This window comes from Diceros bicornis, chromosome 24 (assembly GCF_020826845.1).
Source record: "Diceros bicornis minor isolate mBicDic1 chromosome 24, mDicBic1.mat.cur, whole genome shotgun sequence".
Classification (NCBI taxonomy): Eukaryota; Metazoa; Chordata; class Mammalia; order Perissodactyla; family Rhinocerotidae; genus Diceros; species Diceros bicornis.
In genome coordinates this window covers 8,986,251-8,999,226 of record NC_080763.1, presented here as the reverse complement: position 1 = coordinate 8,999,226, position 12,976 = coordinate 8,986,251, and the positions used below count along the sequence as shown (strand labels likewise).

Genomic DNA, 12,976 nt, shown 5'->3' with positions numbered 1-12,976 from the left:
ATTCAATTTCAGTTATTACTTGTCCCTAAAAACTCCCCAGGACTTGCACCGAGGGCAAACTGAGGACCTTTACTGACGGCCCAGGAGCTCTCTTCCTCCAGAACAGAGGAGAGCTCCCTCCTTGAGAAAGCGGCCTCCAACCGGGTGATAGACGTTATTAGGAAAATGATGCAGCTAGCCCGAAGGGGGAAGATCTTTCAACCGTAATTTTCGCAGTTTGCCTCAGGAAAAAGGCTCCAAACAATTATTTCTGGGGAGGGAGGTGGGGAGACGAGCTACGGGCACGCGAGAGGGAAAGGGGTCTAAGAACTGTGTCCAAGCTGTTTACAAGAGAATGGAGAGAACCTCGGGGCTGTGAAACGAGTAAGAAGGAAAGAGCAGCTGGGCCCAGGGCGAGCACTTGACCACACCCACTGGCCACGCCCACCCAGCTGCCCTCAGAGCCACATCGAATCGAAACAGCAGTGGGAGCAGTTAAGATTCCGACGGCAGGAGTCGCCATGGCAACGGGATTCATCTTGCAGACAAACTCCAATTCACTAGGTCCTTCTCGAGCCTCAAGAAACTACCAGCTCAATGGGAGCAAAACGGTCACGGGTGGCATTTGCTCTTGATGCTCTCCTGCGGGCAGAGATGGGGGGCTGGGAGATGCAGTGTAGGTATCCATTCCTGCGCACCCTAAAATATTTTATGGGGCAAGAGACAGAACATCCAACCTCAGGCTGTGAGCAACTTGAGAACCGAGCCACGAGCAGGGTTTGATGAATGAGTGAGTAAGCGAAAGAATACGGTGCTAGGGACAGTGAAAGGAAATCCAGAGGATTTTACAATAGTGTTCTCGCGCGTCACGCACGTCTCCAGTCCGAGAGCAAGGGGATCACAAGCAGCTGGGTTTTCGGCACCAGCTGGGAAAACCCGATTACCTAGCCCTCCTGCCCCAGAGCGCTCCTTATCATTAGATTATTTGACATCCCGCACCGCCTTACCCCCTCCCAGCCCAGGGCTCAGGGCAGACGCTTAGCCCCAGTTCAGGTGCTCTTTGTTGAGGGAGCAATCAGTGCAAGGGGGACCGAGATGCGCCCTCCCCAGAGGGACGGGAGGCGGGAGCACTCTGCTGCGCCTCGAACCCGGGCCGCAGCCTCCCCGCGCCGCCGTCTGCCAACACCCCTTGCTCCTTCCGCAGCGCGGGTTTCCCTCCTCTTTTAGACCTTTAGCGTCCAACTTTGCCTGAATTATAGTCACCCCATTTCTTTCGAGTGAGGCTTGAAGTGAGGGTGCCAAGGACGGTGGGGGGTCCCGCTCCGACGCGGACGGGTAAACGAGTCCCTCCTTCCTCGTCGCCACCTCCGAGTGCACGATTCTCCCTCTCGGAGCCTCCCGGGCCAGCGGCTCCCGACAGCAAAAGTACCCATAATTCCCCAGCCGAGGCCACGACCCCCAGCGCCCCAGCCCCGGGGTATCTGCAGCAAGGTGGCGAGTGGTACCCTGCCGGCTCTCTTGGCATCCAAGCGCCTCAGAAAGAAAGGAGGGAGGGACGCCCGTCCTTGGAGGCGCCTTCCCCCAAGCTCGCCTTGCTTTGCGCGGTGCTTGCAGCCATTTTCCCAAACCCAGCTTGGCAGCCGGGAGCTAGGTCCCGTTCCCACCCAGACGCAACCTGAAGGACGGGTTTAATATTTACCTACTGGCCCGGGAGCTCTGGGCAGGCAGCGAGAGGGCGCGCCGGGAACCCAGCGCCCGGGCCGAAGAAGCGCGCCCACCCCCGCGCCACCGCGCGGTACCACTCAATGAATGAGTGCGTCGGGCCAGGCGGCGCGCCCCCTTACCTGAGCAGCCCCCGCATGCTGGAAAGGCGGCTCCGCGCTCCGGGTACAATGGGATCCGGTTAAATAGTTTCCTTCACAGCTGCTCGTAGGTTACCAACTCGCAGGTGACATCACCCTCTCCTAGCCTGATAGGATACAATGTGGCGCCCATTGCGCATGGACTCCCTGGCTGGGCCCGCAGACTCCTGGGAGCTGTAGTCCCGATCCCTCAAGCAGAGCCGGAGTAGCCCCGCTACTGCGGTTCGCGAAACTACCCTTCCCGACGTAATCATCGGCCTCTTCGTCCCCGCCCCCTAGCCCCGCCCCCGCCGGGACCCGCCCCTCCCCGCCCTCCAGCCTTGCAGCGTTAGCGGTGGTCGTGCAGAAGCGTGCCGACAGCGCTGGGAGGGGTAGTGAGCTCTGCGGTCGTGCCCTTTGACTTGACCTCCACTCCGCCCGGTGCTTGCTCTGAGGGCCCCAAGGGGTCCAGGGCTAGTGCGCACCGGCCCGGCAATTCTGACCAACCCGGCTCTTTGGCCCCAGCTGGAAAGAGAAGATGAAGCCTTTCACTACCTTCACTACGAGTGGTAGCAAATTAATAGGACGCGCTGGTTTCTGGGTTAAACGCGGTCTGGAATTCCCCCGCGTCCCCGAGGGTGAGGCGACGCCGATCCCGAAGGAGAGAAATCCTCGTGTGCCTCCCTTGATACAAATCACCTTTCTTTTCCTCTTTCCTTCTCCCAGTTAAGGGAGTCCGGGTGACCAACCAGAGCGCAGGGAACGGCTTAGTTGGCTCAGCTGACAGAATAACGGAGGCTGTCACTAATAAAAATGCGGTGCAGTAGACTGACATCGCCGCAGCCCTCCGTCCGGGAGCCTGCTGCTGCTGCAGAGATAGTACTATCGCGCGGCCATGCTTTTGTTCTTCCTTGCAGCGGACTTCCCGCTCCAATGGCTCTCAACTCCCGGGAAGACAACATCCTTGTCTAAAGTTTTAATAAATGACATACATATGTATACATGTACTTTTAAATCCACAACACCCTCCCCTCATTTTCCATACCTTTCTCTTCAAATATTTTTAAATGACCTAAACCACTCAACATCCTGCTGTTCAAGAATCGACGTGATCTTAATACATCTAAATGTTTATTTAAAGGTAAGCAAAAGGTGTGTAGTAGAATTGTAAACTTTAGGAAGATTTTATTTTTAATATGTAAAATTTTTCCGTGGCATTTTTCGTTATTCAATAAATACCAAATATTATGAAAAATTAACATGGAGAGCAAATCTCCAGGTCTTTTTAAAAGAAAAACATCAATACACCTAGTTACTCCAGTTGGAAAATAAATTATAAAGGCATTTGATGTCTCAAACATATGAGGATCAGCTCACACCCCTATTTCCACTAGCAAAATCTCTAGAAGACTGTACATTTTGTGAAAAGAATGTTCACAATTAAGATTTCAAAGAATTCTCCACCTAATTGTTGATGGAAGTCTTCTTATCACTCATTTTCTCATTTCATTGTGCAACAATAACTTGGGTTCAAGAGAAAAATATTCTTGGAACTAGTTGAGGACCTCAGGGGAGAGGGAAATGCTTTGTTTTGCTGAGAGAGGGGTTTTAGTGCTTAATTCTGACTTTCTTTTAACAAGCTTACTCCTTGTAGACCAGACACATTTTTCTCCACTGAAGAAAGATAACTTTGAATCTTGCTCTCCTGTTCTGAGCTATTCCATCCATTCCAAATATTGTATTAAATGGAACCCAGACAATACAAATGTTCCACTGGCCATCAGATCACAATCAGTGATATTCTAGCTAATGGGTAGGCTTAATGTATTGCAGCTGATTGTGGAAAAATATTCAGAAAGAAACTTGACCTGGGATGACTCTAAAAGCTCTCCCAGTTTTATAACTGTGTAAAGCTTTTAGATGGAAATGTAATCAGTAAGCCTGAAATTTATTGACTCAAGTTGGATGTGGAGGTTGTTTATAAGGCAGGGCTTATCCTTATAGATAAAAGTATATTATTGAGGAGGAGTAACTTTATAGGACAAATCACCTTACAGCAAGTTCTGTTGGGTCTTCAGCAATGAAGGAGAAAATGGAGTTTGCCTGAAGAAAAAAATTCCATTCTTTATAGCAATTAATATTAAAGGGATGTGTCATGTTACACAGCTCATTTCCATATATAAAGGACATCATACGTAATAAACTGTAAGCACAGAAATGGGTGGATGTGCATGTGTGAGCTGTTCTCATTAAGTAGATATAACTATAAATAATAAATATTAAAAGCAAGACTGTGTTTGGAAGCATTTTGCTATAAGCGTGATGGGTCTGAACTGATCCCTGCACACTGTTTCGCTGGTAACCAGGGGAAACAAAGAAGGCTCTTCAGCATCAGAAATGCAGTCTGTGGACCTGGGACAAGAGGAAGCTTAACAACCTCTACGGAGACAGAAAGGAACTCACTCTCTGTCTCTCTGTCTCTTTCTCTCTCTCTCTCTCACACACACACACACACACACATACGCTTATTGTGTGTGTTTGTATTCTTTCTAGGTAACTGAGTAGTCTCATAAGCCGTCAAAAACACCCACTCTGTCTAGCTTAATTTATATTCTCAAAGGATTTCTTTTTTTCTTCTTTTTAAATGACTGCTGCTGTTCTGGAATGATCTTATGAAAGACCTCGTCTTCTCCCCAAATCATTGCCTACTAATTAGGAACCTCTGGGACCACTGAGAACAGACTTAAATTGATCATCCACAGGTAGAGGAGGGGGAAAGAAGCCATGGGGCATTTTGCTGATCTTTCAAAATAACCTCTCGCAGTTCTGGTTACAAAGTTGTACTCTAGATATTAGGTTTTAGATAAGGGAGGAAATGAGATATCAACAGAGAAAGAATTTAAGTTTGCAGCCTTGCATGTGTTTTACACAATAGCTTGGTGTTTTGCAACAGTTGAGGTGTGTGGAGCCCAGGTTTGGGATCACGCCATTTCACCACTTTTAAGCAGTTAATTGTGTATGACTTTGCTGGCTCTGCGTTGTTTATTCTCTCTGAGCCTCAGTTCCTTATCTTAAAAATGGGGCCAGCAATAAAACCTACTTCACAAGGTTTTTGAGGATTAAATTAGATGAGACATAAAAACACTTTTCAAATTCAAAAGAACTATACAAATGTGAGTGCTTGTTATCATTTGCAAATTTCCCCTGAAGGTTATCTCACAAATGTCAGCCCTAATTATGGAACAAGTTAATAAAAACCTATTTAAATTAGGAGGGCGGCCTTGTGGCCTGGTGATTAAATTTCTGTGCACTCTGCTTGGGCGGCCCAGGTTCCGGGGTTCAGATCCCAGGCACAGACCCACACCACTTGTCAGCCATCCTGCGGCGGCATCCCACATACAAGATAGAGGAAGACTGGCACAGATGTTAGCTCAGGGCTAATCGCCCTCAAGCAAAGCAAGAGGAAGACTGGCAGCAGATGTTAGCTCAAGACAAAACTTCTTCAGCAAAAAAAAAAAGGGGGGGGGCCGGCCCAGTGGTGTAGTGGTTAAGTTCACGTGCTCCACTTTGGTGGCCTAGGGTTTGTGGGTTTGGATGCTGGGTGCAGACCTACATACCGCTCATCAAGCCATGCTGTGGCAGCGTCCCACATGCAAAAAAAAATTAAAAAGATCTTATTCTTAACAAGAAACTGTTGGAGATTATACAGCATACAGCATGCACGTATGATTTCACACAAAATGTACTTTGAAGAAAAAAATGAGAAATCCACTTTGAACCCTGCTGGTCCTCCGCTTGTTTTCAGATCCATACCTGGTCCTTCTGCAGTGCCCCAAGCTGTCCTCAGTATCGCTGGCGATCTTCCCCAAGCTTCCCAGCACGGAGGCACTGCTGGGAGATTGGAGGGGGAGGAAGGGAGCAGCTGGGGCATTTTTCCACCTCTGCAGAGTTGCACTGGGTGATGTTTCCGGCAGCGGCAGCACTTCCCCTGTTGGACTGGTCGGTCGTGGTTCCAGCGTCTTCCAGGTCACCTCTGCCTCTATCAACGCCACCTTCTCCCCTTGTCCCTCCAGCCTAGGGGTGGAGGTAGCTTCCTGCTGTTGCTAATCTCTCCTTGCTTGTTTGGCTTCTCAGGCCTTCTGTCACCAGTGTGACCAATTCCCTGTCCTCTCTCTGTCTTAAATACTTAGAATGGTTTTTCTTTTCCTGGTAGAACAGTTAACTGATATCCTCATGATTTAGTTCAAATTTTTTTAGGGGCAAGCAACAGAAATTTTCTATGACAAGTTTATGCACAATAAAGAAAGTAATAGGATTTATTCAGAGGATTAAACAACCAAGGGGCCACCTAAGAAGAGGCATGAACCAGACCAGCTCTGAGAACCTACACAGTGGTGGTTTCTAAACCTTCTCTCCAGAGCGTTGCTCTCATAGCCCTCAGTTACTGGGCCTCTTCGTTCCAAATTTCAAATTCCTGAGAGAAGCAGATTGCCCTATCTCAGGGTGACTATCCCTGACTTACTTATCTGCAGCAGTGGTTCTTAAAGTGTGGGCCCCAGACCAGCAGCAGCATTATCACCTGAGAGCTTGTTAGAAATGCCAATGCTCGGGCCCCACCCACAGGCTTACTGGACAAGAAACTTTAGGGCTCAGTCCCACAGTCCTCCAGCTTAACAAATCCTCCAGCTGATTCTGACGTGCATGAAAGTTTTCCAACACTTATCTATAGCAAAGATTACAAGATCTTGTAGCTCAGATACCATTACTCAGTCCATAGGGGTGTGTCTGGGAGTCTTCCCAGAGAGGAAGAAGTGTTGTGAACTTGGCAGCCACCCCAAGAGGTGTTGGGTAAAGCTGGTAAATCTGTCAGGGTCTTAACAGTAAAACTTGGTTTCTCCTAAAGGAGAGGACTTTGTAGAATTCTGAGCCAGCTACAGTTGGCCTCCCAGTATCCGCCAGTTCCACATCCACGCGTTCAACCAACTGTGGATCAAAAGACCTGCAGTGGCTTTGTCGGTCCTGAACATGTACGGACATTTTTTCTTTCCATTATTCCCTAAACAATACAGTATAACAACTATTTACATAACATTTACATTGTATTAGGTATTGTAAGTAATCTAGAGACAATTTAAAGTATACAGGAGAATGTGCGTAGATTATATGAAAATACTACACCATTTTATGTAAGGGACTTGAGCATCCTCAAATTTGGTATTTGAATGTTCACAGCTATGCTCTTCAGCCTGGGGTTGCCATGCAATATTTGGGATATACTTACACTAAAAATATTCTTTGTTGTTTGTCTAAAATTCAAATTTAACTGAGCATTCTGCATTTTTATTTGCTAAATCTGGCAACTTCATTGTAGCCTCAAATTAGAAACAATGCAATTATTCATTAAAAGTAGAATTCGTAAATAGATTGTGGCATGGGCGCATAATTAATACTATATAGCAGGAGTCGGCCAACTTTTTCTGTAAAGGGCTACATAGTAAACATTTTAGGCTTTGTGGGCCATATGATCTCTATTACAACTACTACTCAACTCGCACATTGTAGCATGAAAGTAGCCACAGATGTAAATGATGGGCATAGCTGTGTTTCATAAAACTTTATTTACAAAAACAGTTGGCTGGCCTGTGAGCCATAGTTTGCCAACCCCTGCTATCCAGCAATGAGAATGAATGAATTGTGTCTACATGTAATAATATGGATGAACCTCACAAAAATAACATTAAGTAATAGTATCTATTGTATGATTACATTTATATAAAATTCAAAAACAGGTAAAACTAATGATGGTTTTAGAAGAGTAGTTACCTTCGGGGGATAGTAATAGGAGAGAGCATGAAGGAAGTCTCTGGGGTGCTTGTATTGTTCAAATTTTTTATCTGGGTGCTGGTTACATGTGTATTTCACTTTGAAAATTCATCGTGCTGTACACTTATGATCTGTGTGCTTTTATGTATGTGTGTTATATGAAAATAAAATATATAAATTAAAAACTAGACCAAATTATCTCAAGATCATGCCCATAAGAAATTATTTTATGAATTGTGGTACCCAAGTTTCTTGTTTTTTCCTAATTATAAGAGGAATTCATGTTCTTTATAGAGGACTTGGAAAATACTGCTGCTTAAGGCAATAAAATCCCCTGTAAGTCTATAAACCAGAGAGAAATCATAACGTTTCTTCCCCCTGCCCTCCTTCTCTTTCAAACTTGGGATCATTTTATTTTATAATTGGCTTATGTTATTTAAAAATATACCTTGGGAATTTTCTATGTCATTGATTTTTTTTTCCCTCTGCATTTCAATGGCTACATGGTATTTTATTATGTGAAGGTAACCATTTTTTTATTTAATCAATCTACTGTAATTTATAATTTAATCTATCTACTATAGAGTAAGTCATTTCCAATGTTTTGGTATTATCAATAACTCTGATGTACATCCCAGTTCAATTTTTGGCCCATCCATGAATATGTCTTCAGAAGTAGAAATACAGCATAGGAGGATAGAAAGGCTTTTAATGCTTTGATACATATTGCCAAATTGCCCACATACTTGTTTTTATTATTTGTATATGTTATGGTTGATGTTTCCTATTAGCCCACATAGGTCTGGTATCCTCTCTGAGAGAACTGAATCATGTCCTGAAAGCAAGTTAAACTGTTTGAGACAAATTCTAATACAGCTAATGGGGTGGTTGAGGGCGCTATCAAGTAGGAATGAATGTCCAAGGGAAAGAGAAACACCTTCTGTTGTCGCTAGTTACCTGGCCCTCTAGGATATGCTAGGTGATGCAGAACAATGTACCACAGACTGGATGGCTTAAAAACAAAACTTTATTGTTCACAGTTCTGGAGGCTAGAAGTCCAAAATCAAGGTATCGGCAGAGTTGGTTCCTTCTGAGACTGTGAGGAAGCATCTGTTCCAGTCCTCTTTCCTTGGCTTGCAGATGACTGTCATCTCCTGTTGTCACTTCACATCATCTTCCCTCTATGTGTGTCTGTCTCTGTGTCCAAATTTCCCCTTCTTATAAAGAGACCATTCATATGGGATTAGGGCCCACCCTAATGACCTGTCTTTAGCTTGAGCTACCTCTGTAAAGACCTGATTTCCAAGTAAGGTCACACTCTAAGGTACTGGGGTTTCGGGTTTCAAAGAAAAAAAAATTTTTTGGTGGGGGGGGACACAATTTAACCCATAACCCTAGGTAAATCCAAATAAGAGAAAACTGGCTTTCTTGATCTCAGCACCAGTTTATACACCAGCATATTATAGTCACATAAATGTTAAAGCAGTTGAACATCTGATTAGGAAGTATAGATAGGATCTAAAAACTGGAGAAAGCAACCTGAAACTTCTCAAGAATAACAGAAACAGTAAATGCAGAGTGCTCCTTGTCTTATGTGGAAGACTTAATGCTGTCTCTGGTTTTGAAGGCTAAAGTCTTGCCTCCAGGTACCCAGTCCTGTCACTGTTGATCAGGAATTCTCAGATGAAGACTCTACTGACTTTCCATTGGTAAAAATTCCCTGCCCATACGTTTTAGACAAACCATCCCAAGTTGGCTTTCAAAATATCCCCCACTGAGTTTGTCATACAATTTTCATTTTCTTTTTCTCTTTAAACTTCAAATCTCTGCATGGGCTCTTTAACCCTAAAATGGGCAGTCCACTCATGGCAAAACCTTGTCTATGAGTAAAAGATGGGCTGGGCATTCCGTGGAAAGAAAGAATTCTGTTTAGTTTTGGGAGTTTTGTAACTTTCCTCATTGGGAATTATCCCAGCAGATACATTCTCCTTTGTAGCTGAAATATTACGGCGTGTAGGATTTATGTAAGAGCCTTATTTCACAGCAGGTTGTGCTAGCACTTAGATTCTGGATTTGGAGATTAGGGGCGACTTTAGTCCTGTATTACATGAGAACCTTGTGATGTGGAATTTCTCATGGAAAGCCACACTCCAATACAATATGTCATGGCGTATTATCTTTCTGAGAGTATTTTCTCTTCACCAAACTGTGATTGTAACCTTTTCTTTCGGGTTGTCTGTGCCCTCTCCCTGTGTCTCAAGCTCCTAAAATAATATTTTGGGTTGTCAGAAAACTAGCCACCCAGTTAAAGGGGAACAGGAGATATTGGAATGCTTTATTCTGGCTTTGCTTTTCTGCAAGTGACAGATTTTCTTCTTTGGGATTTATGTTATTGTTTTAGGAAATTATACTCATTTAAATCTAAACATAGTTAAAGCAAGTAAAATATAACCTCGTTACTTTTCACTCATGTGTAAGAGTGATTCTGAATAACAGGGTCATCAGCCTCTTAACTTATGTGTGTAAGTTAACTATGCTGGAAGCTGTACCACCTCTGGCTATAAGCCCACTAGAATTTGCAAGTTGAGTAAGGTCAACACTGGGATGGGAACCTCCAAAGAAAACCCAGATGTCTTAGGGATGAATATAGGATTTTAAGTAAGTTTGATTGTGTCCATAATACACTAGTGGCAGATCCCTACAGCCTCATTTCAGGAAGCCTTTTCACTATGCACATCTCTTCTTAAAATGTGCAGTGAAGAGTCCCCTGCTTAAGGCATATCTGCATCAGTGGTATGCTGGAGGCCCATGGCACTGCCTCACAAAAACCCATGGTGAAATTTCAGAAGTTTTGTGAGCCAGTTGTTAAACACAGTTAATATTAAAAATTAAATTATATAAACTTAAAGTTAAATAAATTATGTTAAAAACAAAGGTGGTAAATACTCAAAACTCATCCCTTGTTAATTGTGACTACATTTTACTTTATCTGTGATCTTGAGGTTCCACCTGAATTGAATGGTGGAAATACTATGTTGTGGTGTGCTGCTGCACATCTCTTCCCAACTCCACATTCAGTGATGGCACGTTGGTAGCTCAAAGTCAATCATGGTGGAAGTAGTTATATCAAGGAAATCTGCAAATGCTACAAATTAGGGCTTCCCCAACAGATCCAGTCATTGAATATTTACTGGCATCCGCCTTCCCCTGCATTTGTAATAGAAGAGAACAACCCTCCTCTAACTGCTATGCAATGCTCTGCATGTTTCTCTTGTGACTCCACTCTGCTGGTGGGTTCTAGTAATGAGACACATGTGTCATTTTATTCGACTTAGTCAGAAGTGTGGCATCAGATCCCGAGCAGAGAAGAGCCCGGCTCCTTGTTGGGTTCTGAGCTGAGCATTTTTTCTCAAACAGGAAACAAGAACTTGGTGATATGTTTAGCAGAGGGTAGTGGTTTTGAACCAGGAAGAGAAGGAAATCAACTTGGGGCTGTTGTACATATCAGAGGGGATGCAGAGAGAATTCTGGAATAACTGCACTAGCACTGAGCCTGCATGACTACACAGCAGCTTAGAACAGGGCTCCACGTGCTGTCCTTAAAAGCATTTTCATGAGCCTGCAAAATAATGATAAAAGTAATCTTAAAAAGACAATGTGGAGAGTTTTTTATGAAATGAAATGTTTTCATAAAAAGGACTTCTTTATTCTGGGATCATAGGTTAATCATCTCAAGAGTAATAAAGACAACTTTATTCAAAGCATGAGGCTACTATCCAAACTATCTATATGGGTAGTTTACATCTTAAGAATTATTTTGTGCCCAAAGTCCATTTTGTGCCCATTTTGCCTGCTTGCATTAGAGAATATTTGTTTTTTCTTAAAAAAAAGTCAATGTTATAAATGGTGATCAAGTTCCCAGGCTAGACCGAAAAAGCAACTACATCCCAGAATAGAGTTGGGTCACAGCATTACTCTTGTTAGCCTGAAGTCTGAATGGTGGGGGAAAGAGGCAGTCTTTGCAGGAAGAAAGAGGGTGGAAGAGAGGAAAGGGCACAACTTTTCTTTCCCCTGAGCCAGTGGATGGTGCCCTAGAAATTTGAACCGGTAAAGTTTGTCCTCATCCATCCCCTCAACTCACTTGATGGCTTCTCTCTCTGTATCTGGTATCCCTTCTCACCAGGCTCCCATTCCCTCATGGCCCTGCATTCTCCACGACGGTACCTTTGAAGGTCTGTCTAAATTCCTAAAGTGTTCCAAGTTCCAAAAATTATTGGCTCCCTCCTCTCCTCAGTCATAGTCCATCCATCCATTTTTTCCAACACAGCTGGTCTCAGGGGCCATTGAACAAGTTTACATAAATGTGTGAATGACTAATAGCCCCTAATTTTCCGGAATCATTTGAATTTTTCAGATCAGACCTTGCAAACTTGAGTCATTTCTAACTGTATATTGTGAAATTTAAAAAGCAAACAAGAAAATACAAAGAACCAAGGCAGAATGCAGGTTGAGGGAGAACTGTTGGAATAGGAAGGAATGGGGCCAGTCCGGTAGAAGCACACTGCCGGAGAGTTGCTTAATCCCTTAAAGTGCGTTTGTGATTTTCACAAACTCCTCCCTTTGACCCACAGATTTTCCTGAACTGGCCAAAGTTGGATTTGAACTAATCCTTATTTTGGTAAGTGCCCACTGGTACAAGAAGCCCCAGAATAACAAATGTTTCAAGATTAAACATTACAATCCTCTCAATTTTTTCAGATTCGTACTTGGAAAGCTTCACATTTCTCATGAGGGATTTTTATGGGAACTGTGAAGCTTCCAGCCACAGAAGAGGGGTTGTGTGAGGTGCAGTGTGCGTGTGCATGTGTGTAGGTGTGTATGTGTGTAGGTGTGCATGTGTGCATGTATACTTAATCCCCTATGCTTTGCCCAAAACAGGTGTCTTTGGTGCTTGAACTGCCTTTTGATCTATTGTTCAGAATTAACCAGAACGCTCTAGTATCATCTCTCAATCAGCCTTTACTCATTAGCAATTAATATTCATCAATTAGCAATCGCTGTTCATCTATAAACCTGAACACTAACAAACAATCACAAACGTTGATGAACCACCATCAGGTGTAAACAATAGAAGGGAGCTTGCACAGATGGTGATCACTGTAGGTGACTCTTTATCTCACATTCGTAGTGGGTGTGGAGCCACCAAAAACACAGAATCCGCATGGCCCCTGACCTTGAGAAACTGAGTGATTACAAAAATAAAAATTAGAGTGCCTAGGGGCCAGCCTGGTGGTGCAGCGGTTAAGTGCTGGCGCTCCGCTTTGGTGGCTCAG

At 44.1% G+C, this 12,976-nt stretch overlaps 1 protein-coding gene across 2 annotated transcripts in view; it reads right to left on the bottom strand.

The window, feature by feature from the left end:
- Nucleotides 1–1,931, bottom strand: part of DAAM1 (dishevelled associated activator of morphogenesis 1) — a 159,775-nt gene extending 157,844 nt beyond the window's left edge. The window contains exon 1 of one of the 2 annotated variants that reach the window (XM_058567030.1): nt 1,824–1,931. The gene's annotated coding sequence lies outside the window, so the exon portion shown is untranslated. Of the gene's footprint in view, nt 1–1,678; nt 1,739–1,823 lie in introns of those variants that run through there. The other variant, XM_058567031.1, reaches the window with a different exon arrangement.
- Between the last annotated feature and the right edge of the window lie 11,045 nt (nt 1,932–12,976).